A 12623-nucleotide genomic window follows, 5' to 3' on the forward strand; every position below is an offset into this window, starting at 1 on the left:
ATTAACCTATTGCCTTCTTATTTTTAGAAAATATTATCAAGCGTTCATATGTCCTGCCTGGGCTCCTTCTTCATCCCAATGCCTGGCTTCCTCCGTGATGGCGAAGCCAGCCCACTCCGTGCCATGCCTCAGGGAGTTATTCACCTCAGCCGGGCAGACAGGACCTGGCCGGGACGCCCCACACTCCCTCTGAAGTGGGGAGACTGACCTGGGGAGGGAAGAAAAGGCGGCTGGCACAAGACCACAAGGCAGGAGGATGTCAGGGCTGAAATCAGGGTTCTGGTCTCCCACGATTTATGACCCTGTCCTCTTGCCAAGGGGCCATGCTGCCTCCAATACCCAAAGGGAACATTCAGATAGGTTATTTTGATCTCAGAGACTCGAGTCAAGGAGGAACTGATCCTACACTGACAGATTAAAAGAACGTGAACTGCTGTCGCTTCGACACAATAAATCAGAATGATGTTCCATGCTACTCTGTCAGCACCACCACTGCATTTTGGGACTAAGAATAAAATCCCGTGACTCTTATCCCCAAACTGAAAAAAACAACAAAAACCTGTGGTATAGTAGGATTCAGTGAAAGTTTAAAAAAAAAAAAAAACAACAAACCTGTCGCTGGAGCACTTTGTACATCTCATACGGTCTGTAGGCGTCTAGGTCCCACATGAATTGCGAAGCCCGGACGCCACTCCCCCACGAACCACCTCCCTCGCCCTCGACACCCTGGATCTCCCAGGAAGAGCAAAGGCAACAGGAGCTACATTTCCGGAAATAGGACAAATGGGAAGGTGAAGTCTGAAATGAACATTTATAATCTAGACGAAGCTCATTTTCAAAGGCTCAGAGCTTTGCAATAACCCCAAGTTCTCTCTCCCTTTCCTTACACGGAAGCCACGAGATAAAGGGTGCACAATGAAAGTGACGCTTCAAAGAGCCCATCGCATCTACCCAGAAATGAAAGAAAGAGTTTTTCCTTTTAAACTCCAGCCCTGACCCTGAGAGCACTTTTTTGCTTGTTTAACAGACATAGGGGACCCCGACCTATGCGATAACATTGCTGGAAGGCGGTCCTGGAGGGACTCACACAGATAAGCCCGCAATAGTTCCAACGGTCCCACTGAAGGGGGATCTGATTCTACAATTCGAAACCCTTCCGCAATACTCAACAGTGGACTGTCATGCGTCTGGAAAATATAACTGTTTTTGAGGAATGCTTTCCAAACCACGTAATGCTTTTAAAGCTGTTTATCAAAAAAGCTGGATGAGCAACAGTGGCCTGGAACCGTCTGTCAGCTGTCACAGGGTCGCATGCCCCGTCCCAATTTCCGTAAGCACTCCATCATTCCCGGTCGTCCTAGCCTCGTCAGACAACAGATGCCAATGTTTGGAGACATTTGCTACATAACTTTTACCCGACAAACCTGGCTCCAGGACAGATTTCCATGTCATGTGGGGCTTCTGGCTGAACTCTGCTCGAACCCAGAGGCATATCATTTACAGCAGACACTAACAATAGTTTGGGATCACCTGCTCTTCACAAGTGGGTTCAGAGCGAGTTCGTGGCCTCTGCACACCTTTTTCAAAGGGGTTCTCATACACAAAGGCTGAGAGCCCAGGTAAGTTCTCCCACACAGCAACTGCAACCCCGTGACTAGCACCAATGTGTGGGCCTGACTGTAACTGTCTAGTCTGTGTGAAGAAAGAGAAAAGGAGGGACAGAAACCCAACACAGCATGTGAACTTGGCATTGTAGGCTAGAGCCAAGTGGTCAGCGTGTTTTCAGGGACAGGGTGTAAATGAGCAGTGAAGACATAATCCCCGTTTCACTTATGCTCAATTCGTATTCAGAAAGACTTTGGACCCCAACGCCATCTCTCGAGCCCTAACTACACGCCCCACGGCAGGCTAAGTGCTTTACGTCCAATGTGCCATCTAATCCACATGAGCACCCATGGAGGCGGGCATTGCTGTCCGCACTCCACAGGAGCGAGAGGACTCTCACCTCAGAGACAGGCAGGGACAGACTTGCTCCAGGCCACAGCTGACAAACAGCAGTGCCATGACTCAGATCCAGGGCTGTCTGCCTCCCACAGGCCCTCTGGCCTTGTTTTATAGATGTGGGGACCAAAGAGTGTTGCGGGAACCCCGTCCTGATTCCTGCAAACACTTGGTTTCTTTTTACACTGGCTACCACAGTGCCACTTCCCATTTCTTCTCCAGAACTGGGGAAGAGCTGTGATTTTATGTTCTTTCCACATCTCTTTCTGAAATGAGTGCTTCTCTTTGAAGAAAGACCTCTTGCCCTTGGAGTGTCAAGATAAGAAAACTTTCAGCAACTTCCCTTGGAAACTACAAAACACCCATCAGCACCCAGGATCTAAGTACAGTCGCTCACCAGCTGCCGGCCCCTCTGAATAGCTTTTATGGTTCCATGAGGGGTGGTGACAGGGCCATGTCACTACCGTGGGGTGTGCTATTTCTTTCATGTCCCTGGGATCTGACAAGAGCCTTCTACAACCTGTTTTCTTTACAACACACAGAATGAGAGATTAAAGGCCAAGACCAGACTTAAAACTGGAGTTGGGAGTAGCAACGACTTCTCACCAGACCCATTCTAAACCTTCCTGGGAAGGAAGGGCCACTGACTGCCCAACCAGATGCTATTTATAAGTTGCTGTGGTGATTAAATGGGATAATACATGTAAAGTCCCTAGAACAAGGCCTGCATCAGGCCAGAAATCATCAGCAATAATGTTATTATTTAATTTCTTACTACCACCAAACTTAAAGAATGTTTTAGCGAAATAACGGATATGGATTTCAGTAAAACCACATTAATTTGGAACTACTGGTTGGATGTGAGGGGAAAGGACATCAAGAAAGGATGAATGAATTAGTGAAAAGTCCAAGTTATAAGGCTTCTGATTAAATATGACAGATTTAGTCCAGAGACGTCTCTAAAGCAAAAGCAAAGGGATATAAATGGCACAAATCCAAAAGGATAAAGAGAAGGTGTCAACAATATTTTAGAAGCTGAAAAGCAGATGGACATGTGGTGTTGAAATGTAAGCCTGAGGGAGTGGGAGCCACAGAGCAGTAAGCTAATTAGTACGGTAAAACCCACCAAATTTCAGAAAGATGGGGCACCAAGGAAGCTCTGACGGCCTGAGACAAAAAGGGAGGAACAGGGAGGTGAGGATGTTGGGGTGGTGAGAACAGGAAGATGGGTTAACAGCCTAAGCAGCAGCTAGATGTGCAGGTCCCTTTCTCATCCCCTTCAGAACAGAAGGGCAGAGGCAGCAGGCCCCGGCTACCCCTCCCTGGGAAGGCCCCAGGCCCTGCAGAGGGCTCCCACGCTGCTCACCAGGGCCTCCGCTTTAAAGGAGAGCAGAACAGACAGTCAAGAATCACCAACCACCTGAGAACTGTCTCTGTTCATGAAAGAAAAAGACCAAAACAAACCAATGGAAGAAACTCAAAACTGAGTACCAGGGCACTGGCTCTAGAGTGTTCTAGAAAGCAGTCAGTCCAGACAGGAGCAGAAGGCACCCGGGGGGAAGAACCTGCAAGAAGAATCCTAACACTGATAAACTGCTTCATACATTTTTAGACACAAAGAGAAGAGTTTGTGGATAAGTTAGTAATAGGCAGATAGAAAAAAACTTTTTTAAGGACTTACTAAACTTGGAGTAAAAAAAGCTGAAAGTAAGAGTTTGAAGATTAAATGGGAATATTCATGTAGCAAACGAAGCAAACAACAATAATCAAGGCAGTTACTAACTCCAGGGAGAAAAAAAAGAAGCCAAAAAGGAAACATAGTAACCTAGTAGCTTCACTGGGAATGCTGTTGACATAGTCCTAATAATGTAAAAACTGAATACTGATTTACCCAGAAAGGGCAATATAACTATACTGAAAAAGAAGGGGAGGGACTAGGAAGTCAAACGATAGCGAGAAATAGCACTTTTCTTTTTTTTTTTAAAGAAACAGAGAGGCAAATACCTCCAAATCAAAGAAACAGCCAAAAGTGTTGAAAGTGGTTGCCTCGGGGAGCAGGAATCAGAGGTAGGGAAGAGTGGGGCAGGAGACTGCTGGTTTTTATTTTCAGACATGTTGAAAAGTCTTTGACCTTTAAAAGTATGGACACATATTTACTTTGACAAAATACAATTTAATTTGAAAAGAAAAAAAATTTGTTATAGTGAGATAATTATGGTCAAAATCATAGCTTTTTAAAACCACTGTTCTTATTAATGCAGAAATTAAATAATATTTAGTAAACACATATAAGGTAGAAAGAGTAGAGATCATTTAAGAGTTCTGAAAGAGCAGTGACGGACCTGTTAATAAAGTTGGAAAAACCGCCAAGCCTCCCCAATATACAGCACCACAACACAAATGCAATGCTGTGGTTTCCAAGAACAAACAGTAAATCACGTCGCTAATAAAGGGGTACTTCAAGAAAGCTATAGGAAAACTTGCTTTAATAAGCACGTGAGACCAATTTAAGAATATTAACGCACTAACAACTTGGTGATTCTCAATAATCTGGAAGATTCTTCAAAGTGTTTAATTATTTAAATAAGCATGTAAATATTTACTATTTAAATATCCTCAGTATTTAAATATTCAAATACTGAGATTTTTAAATATTCAATATATCAGCACTGAATACCTATGATACGCCTAGAACATAGTAGGAGGTCAATACTTCACCAATTAATGCATTTCTGATGTCAATTTGCCTATACTTGAACCAGTGTGTTCACTAAGCAACCGGATCGGAGTATCACACGTTTAGAATTAGCTAAACTGAATTAATGGGACCCCTCAACAATTCAAACAAAAACATAAAAACTCACAGAGGCTCTCATAACTTTTCACGAGGGATATGAGAAACACTCGCACATGGTAATCTAGCCTTTAATGCCTTAGGAGGTGGGCAGGTGCGAGTTATGACCGCCCCAATTGTGCTGCTAGGGTAGATCAGGAAAGTCTAGAGAACAGATGAGCTTTGCCCTCTGTCCATCCTGGCAGAACTCAGGGAGGTTCCATTGGATCCAACCAGTCCTAACCCACTAGGGTTAGCCAGGATTCCTCCCATCCTCCTCATGATGAGAAGCCAGTTCGGCTCTGACTCTCCTCTGAAGTTTCCTGCAGTCCCCGGGACTTTATGGTGCCACTTGGGTCGCCCCTGGCATCACCTATGTTTGAAGTACGTTGAGGGAAAATCTACTAGGAGCTGCCTCTGGTGTTAACGCAAAACTGCCTCATAAAAACTGCTTTCCACAAAGAGTTCAAAGGAGCTTATCCAAATACCGTAGGCTTGTCCTGCTCCACCAGCTTTGCTAGGGGAGAAAGCTGAGGTTTTGCCAAGTAAACTCTGACCTAGATATACCTTCTCCGTTTCCTGAAAGAGCTCGGCCAGTGCTAGCAGGAGCAAGGTGCCTTCGATAAGATGGACCCTGAGCTTTGAAGTAATGTGCTCCTCACTCCCCATGCTGCTGTAGTTAAAATTTATTGGGATGGTAGGTTAGGGTGAAGGACTAAATTAGGTAAATTATTGTGAGAGGTCTTTCTGGTACGTAATAAAATCTTTCCAATGGTTACCTCAGGAAACCCCGTAAAAGTCAGGAGCAAACCAGGAGGGCTGACAACTGTCGGCAGGAAGCCAAGGTGAAGCATCCTATCACGGGGGCTCCTGCAGTCTAATCCACATTAATCCACCGCTGCCAATAGGTGCTATTTACCCGAAGGACGATGGATCATCACCACATTTTCACACAGAGCATCCTGTCAAGGAAATTAACCAGGTACAGGCATTTGTTGACTAGCGGCATATTCCTGGAGTCACAGAAGGTACGAGGAGTGGCCCTGTTTTACATCTCTGCAAATCTTTAAGTTTTGCTTAACAAAAAACAGCTGCATTCTCTTATCTGCGTCTACAGTCAATCACTGTGTGCAATATCACACGCTGTGTGGCTTCTGGAAAACGCCACCGTACACTCATTAGAGAATATTATTATAACAGTGGTTATTTAGCTATCTACCTATGTATGAATTCATATATAAATATATAAAAATAGGTTTGACCTCATGGATCCTGGGAAAGGTTGGGGTTCCCTAGGGGTCCTTAAGCCATATTTTGAGAGCCTCTGTTCTAAAAGGACCCACATGGACAAATTTTGCGCTAATGAGAAATCAGTTTCCTCTATGTATCCAAGTAAATCCACTAAGGATATAGACCAGTAACACTGTTAACTCGATTTGAGTTATATAAGCCCGATGTAAGAAAACTGTTTCTTTTAGATTATGCTGTGATTAAAATGTTTTACAAATTCAATCTTATTTCTCCCCATTCGACAAGTTAGTGAGAAACTTAGCAAGAATCTGTCTTTGAGAAGTGGTCTGGCAAAAGAGACTAAATAAAGGTATGGGGGCAAGGAGACTCTGGGTTCATTACAACAACCCCCAAACTTACCTTTCCTTCCCCCAAGGATTACAAGCTTTCCCTTGTAAAACAACACTACAGTCTTCATTCAGTCCCCTGCTAGCCCACTGGTCCCCTATGTACCTCACAATTACCTCACACCCTAAAGCTTTCTGGGAGCAGGGGATCTGAACTCAAACCTGGATCCTCTCTTTAAGGGGGATTCCAATTACATCCTGGGCAAAAAGGGACGACTCGTACGGGAAAACCATTAGAGACGTAGGGTAGTCATCAAAACCTAAAAATAAGTGAACTTAACGCCTTTGCAGAGGAATTCCAGAAACAGGAGATGGCTTTTCATTCTTTTCTAACGCACGAAATACAAATTTTTCTCAGGAAGAAATATGTTGTTCTGTTTCTCTTGAAGTTCAAAACAAAAATCTCCAACGCAGTCATTCTGGAGTTTTACGAATCAAGTCACCAAACAAGGAAAGGACCCAACATGTACAATGGCTGGGTTGATTATTTAATTTTCAAATGGAAGAAACCAAAATTTGAAAGCACTTAGACTTTTCCATTCTATCTTCTTTGAGCAAAGACCTGCTGGTTGAGATACAAGGACTGTACTTAAAAGATGTACGTGCATAAATTCAGTTTATTTTTACTTTTGGAAACAGGATTGTGCTGTTCCCATGAAGCCAGTCATCTCTGCATGCCAAAAATGGCAAAAAATAGAACTCTCCTTTCTAGAAACGATTATAATGTACCATGACCAAAAAAGTGTTTTTTTTTTTTCCTTAACAGATAATCTTGCATAAAAATGAGTCATGGGATTTCAGAAATGGAAAGACTCTTCTCAAATATGTGTGTGCAAGTTTCCATTTATTTTTTTTAGCAACAGATCTGAGCTTTCCATAGGTTATGTTATAACGAGAGTGGCATCGTTTGGAGCCTCTGAGTGAAAGGAAAGTATGGTGTTTACAGTCTAGCAAGAGGGAAGAAGTCGGTCTTGGAAAAAATAAGAGCTCTCTGCTTGTGTTCTGTGAGAGGAATTTTAACTTATAAGGCATGAAAGATGTTTCTAAACAATGTCTTATCCTGTGACTTCATCAGCTCAATTTCAGACCCCAGCGAGACAGCCTATGTTGTGACACGGCTCTGAATGTTGTTTCTTCTGCGGGGGTTGCTCAGAAAGAGTGAGAAAATGATCCATCCACCTTGGGGCATTCTCTGGAAGGGCCTGGTATGGCAAGATCAGGAAGTGCGAATATATGGCTCTCCACCACATACATACCCGAGGGTGAGCAGGAGATAGGTCAAGCGGCCGCTCTCTACCCAATGTGCCATTCCGGGACAGGAGAGCAGAGGTGTGGACAGTCCCTTCCCTTTGGATGGATACAGCAATCCTTTTTCAGTGCCACTGAAATCAATTTCCTTCCCACGACAAAGCTGGCATGCAATGCAGGCAATGCACTGGCTGCCCCAGGCAGCAGACAGCTAGCAAGCCAACAGACAGGTTCACCCAAAGGCCAGAAACCGAGCCTCAGTGTCAAATCGGTACTAGGCTCTGGCTTTTCACTCGTGTTCACATACCTGTCTTTACATCAATGCTATGAGGGTCTACAGGACTCATCTGGAAAGCATGTCTTGTGGCTCTTAGATGAGTATGAGGAGGAAGCTACAGGATAACCTGGTGTATCCTTCTGAAGGGCTCATTTTACTTGGTAGCATTTATTAAAAACATTATCTTATTAAAACAAATATGGGATAAAAGGTAAAATTCATTTACAGTTTTCAGATAAAACAGAAACCTTCCAAGCAATATTGGACTTGCTCCTGCCCCCGGATGCAGGGGAGGTCAGTCCACTCTCCTCTGCTGTAGGTGGAACACTGGTGGGAAAAACTGATGGCACTGGCATATCCTAACAAACATTTTAATTTTTATTAAGATTTTTACCTCTGAAAGTTCCCCGAAGGCTCCATTCAAACCAGTTCGGCTTAATGTGTTATGTATAAAACCAAGAAGAGCAAATGGCTGCTTTCAGGGCAGAATCATTACAAGGAGTATTTCCAAGCTGGAATGAAAGACTAGTGAAAGCATTTCCTAAATTCCCTTTGTGGACTTTTTTCCGACCTGTCCAATCCGACTGCATTCAGGCTCTGGTGACCCAAGAGGGTCTTTCCCTTCTGTCTTGGACAGTCATCAGTACAATGCAAACACTATAACAAAAAGGACTTTTCCTTAAGAAAATCCGCTTCACTTTCACATCCAGGAGGCCATTAATAGAAAGTGTCTTGAACGAATTCTGGGTGGTGTCTTGGGGAGTGTTTGTACTGAAAAAGTCAAATATGCCCACCATAAATCTTTTCCATGACATCAACCAAAAGGTTACTTGAAAGCCCTCAGAGCAACTGGAATTTACATCTACGTGCACAATACAGGGGTCCTGGGATTCCAGAGCATTATCAAAGTCCTGATGGCTATATTCTTAAGCACTGATCTATCATTATCCTTCAAATTCCCCGTTCCTCCTTATCTAACTTAAATAATGAGATAAGCTCCAACACTCCTGAGCTTTGCTAAATTAGTTTAAATATTTCAAGTTCTGCCAGCTCCCACTTCTCTCCCCATTTTGGGTCTTGACTAAAAAGGTGAAGAAATATTTTGGAGGAAACCTCAGGGCCCAGCTTCCTAAGTCTTCATCTGCTACTTTCCTAAAATGTCATGTAACTCAAAGCCTACAACAGATGGTATTTAGAGAAATAAACAAGCAAATAAATAGCCCAGAGTCCAATACTCCCCCTTTCAACGTTATTTTTGCCTTCTGTTGGGCAATGGCTGCCCCTGGGTCTCTGTGGCTTTCTACCCATCCAAGTATCTTTTCAAATACTACCATCGAATACCACCACACATGCAGGAGCTGGGCAAGCAGCCCAGCGGGTGCCCTGCTTTGGCCTGGCCTGTTTGAAGGGTGGCGGGCTGTTCGGCGTGGCTTCCATGGACCACAAGTGTGGCCGCCAGCTGTGCCATTTTCATGAACTTTACTTGGGAACAGACAAATGTGGCCCTATACACGTAGACTAGAAGATGCAACCTGAGCCAGCACAACGTTGCCTTGGAAAAGGCTTCTTATTTCGGTTCCAAACCACACATACTTGCACAGTTAACGAATGCAGCAGGGGATACTGGTCTACAACATTCATGCGGAGGCCAAAGGCTCTGCTGTCCTCCGCCCTCTTCACCCCTCACCCCCACCTGCCTTCCCAAGAACTATCAGATGGCATGGCAATTTCAGGGGAAAGTTAGGTGACTGTCCTTTCGGAATGCCTGCACACTCCACCAAAGAGAGGAACTTGGAAGTATTTTAATCTAAAGGAACTCAAGGAGGGGGGCTCCCTATAAATAAAATCATGTTCAAATAAACATGAAAAGGAGCCAATATTTCCTGTAAGGCCACTTTTCGGATGGATTACTGGAACGAATATTCTTTCACAGTTTTATGGCTTACTTTGCTATCATCTGCTTAAAATTTGAGTCATTTAAAACATAGATGCTAAGATCTAAGCCTTCACTTGGAAGAAATAGTACAAAGGAAGCAGAAAGTCTCGTTCCAAGAGGAGACTCAGAGGCAGAACTCTTGGACTCCTGGGTTCTATTCCTGGCTCGGTCCCTGGGCTCAGGTCAGCCTTCGGTCAGAATCTCACTTCTAATCCCTTCAAATCATTTGTTAGTCCCTGTTGTCTAAACAGTGGGGAAAAACCCTGAGTAACACCCCTGGATCCTGTTCAATCAACTGGGATGACTGGAGATGGTCATAACTCACTTCCAAGAAACCAGGGTGATTTATCCCTTGGTAGAACTAGTATGTTCCTAAGAGATCACAGTGTCATCAGAACAAACCCTCAAAGCACCGAAACATTTCTCCACCTGCAAGAATCTCTGTGCTCCTCTAATGTGACTTTCAAAAATAGGATCGTCCAGCATTTTATAGTTCCTTATAGCATCCACATTAAAATAACCCTGGTTGGGCTTCAGACCTCTGAGAGAGGGAATAAACAGACAGGTATATTTATCCCCAATTTATAGATGGAAAAACTGAGGCTCAAGGAGGTGAGGAGACTTAAGCTAAGAGGGGGGTTGGGACCCAGACCTGCTGTTTTCCAGCCCAAGTGTTCTTTTCTAACACATGGATGCTCATTAATAACCTACTTTGGGACCCAGACAAGTGGACGGAGGGAAACTGGTCAAAGCGCGTCAGAAGAAGCTGTAATGTCTTTTCAGTGCAATAAAGGGTAAAGGCCAAATCTCTTCGAGGCTCCCAATTAGGCAGCCCAGCACATGCCCCACTCCCCTCTGGCAACTTTGGCCACGGCTCTCCCACCAGTGGCTCCTCTGAGAACAGAGAGGGGATGCAGAAGCTTACTTGCCCCTCACTGAAGCTCCCAGGTCCCCAGGCCAATGACTACCTGGCTGCTTCTCACTTACCACTGCAGCTTTTGTTTCTAGGAGCGAAGGGCTACAAAAAGAGCTACCTCGGGGAATTTGCAGCTAGACTTCAGTTAGAATGTCCGATGACTGTTTGTTTTCAGGCAAGCTGCCTAGCCTCTCTAGACCCTTTTATCTGGAATGTGATTCTCTCTTCCTTTCACCTGGCCAACCCCCACCATATGCTCCAGGCTTCATCCTAACTAGCACTTCCCAGGGGGCTCCGTGGCGCAATGGATAGCACGTTGGACTTCGGAACAGCATTTCCCTTGAAAAGCCTTTCTTGACCCCAAGGACCACAGGTTAGCCAACCTCCTTCTCCCCTTTGCCTTCTCCAATTACATGGTCTCACAGCACCCTGTAAATCTCCTGTGTCACTTATCACAATTTTAGCAAGTAATTATTACTCTGATTATTTGTTTTATGTTTGCGTCCCCACCGGACCAGGAGAAGAGCAGGGCCCTCTTTCTGCTAGATTCCCAACCCCGAGTCCTTAGAAAATTTTCAATCAATATTTACTGACTAGAAATGACTGACTGACAGGTATACTCCTGGTGACACGAGTGGAACCTGCTATATCAGTGCAGGACAGCCCGTGAAACTGCAAGGATATCCTGCTTTCTGTGGCAACCATTTTGTGCCTTTCTTATGCTCCTAAAAAGAAGGCAAAACTTTACCAAGATTTCCAAACTGATACTGTAGAAAATTCAAGTCATTTCTTTCTGGTCAATATCACTGAAGTTCCTAACACAAGATGATATTTTAAAAATTAAACACATATACTTCAGACCCCTTTTGAAACAAATCACTCAATCCCTTGGCCACTCTGGGATTTTACAAATAAGGAGGCTTCTTTCGGGATTCTTAGGGGTCTCCTGCTTTACTCACGCGTCATTAGGTCTTATTGTCGTAACAAAATAGTGGAGGTGGACTTCTGGGGCTTCCAGCAGACACAGAAAAACTTAACTGGAAATACTTTTGAAGCTTCCCTACTGCCCCTCCCCCCAACTTCATAAATGCTTCAAAATATACTCAAGGATTGTTTCAGCTCTGTATCTGAGAATAGAATGTAACTTAACTAAAGTAAACTCTACAGATCCTTTTTTAAAAAGCAGCTGCTTCCAGATGGAAGACATTCTGGCAGAACATATTACATGGTCCCAGTCTACAATCTTAAGCATTTCCCCTGCAGTAATGTGTCATCAGTAAGGTTTCCTGGTGACAGACACATGGATTCATTTTAATTGGGGACGATTTCACTTCAAATCCTATTCGAGGGAGCAATAGGGTGTGGACAAGGCCCAGACCCTAGACATTCTAAAAGGGGACGCTAATTCCCTCGGGGAATATCTCTTAACCAGGGAGCAGCAAAATCCTTCTGGGCTTAAGTGGCGTCCAGCTTGGCTGGGAACTGTAACATTCATTATACCCTTTGTTGATAAGATCCCCAATTAGTCACTCTGAAAAAGGAAGGCTCAAATAGGCTATTAACACAAAGAGCTATGTTAAAGTAGTTGGATTCTGTGGGCTGCAGAGCCACATGGGCTGCCCCCGATTTCCCTTCTCAGCTGGTGTCAAGACAAGATGGCAGGCAGAACTGCCAACCTGCCTAGGGAATCGCTTCATGAGGCTGGGGGACTGGCCCGCACGTCCAAGTGGAAGGAGAACTAAGAAAGGACAGACTCACGTGGTGAACTGCAACTG

The 12623-nt window shown here is 44.3% G+C and overlaps 1 protein-coding gene across 3 annotated transcripts in view; it reads right to left on the minus strand.

Moving 5' to 3' along the window:
- The window catches only part of VPS13D (vacuolar protein sorting 13 homolog D), a 243374-nt gene that overhangs the window by 32000 nt on the left and 198751 nt on the right, over positions 1-12623 (minus strand). Inside the window, exon 67 of one of the 3 annotated variants that reach the window (XR_015768017.1) lies at positions 5614-5796. The exons of the other annotated variants lie outside the window; for them this stretch is intronic. The gene's annotated coding sequence lies outside the window, so the exon portion shown is untranslated. The remainder of the gene's footprint in view (positions 1-5613; positions 5797-12623) is intronic. 3 annotated transcript variants of the gene reach the window in all.

Source organism: Eumetopias jubatus, unplaced genomic scaffold (assembly GCF_037043125.1).
Source record: "Eumetopias jubatus isolate StellerSeaLion01/CBP00866 unplaced genomic scaffold, mEumJub1_p1.0 scaffold_4, whole genome shotgun sequence".
Classification (NCBI taxonomy): Eukaryota; Metazoa; Chordata; class Mammalia; order Carnivora; family Otariidae; genus Eumetopias; species Eumetopias jubatus.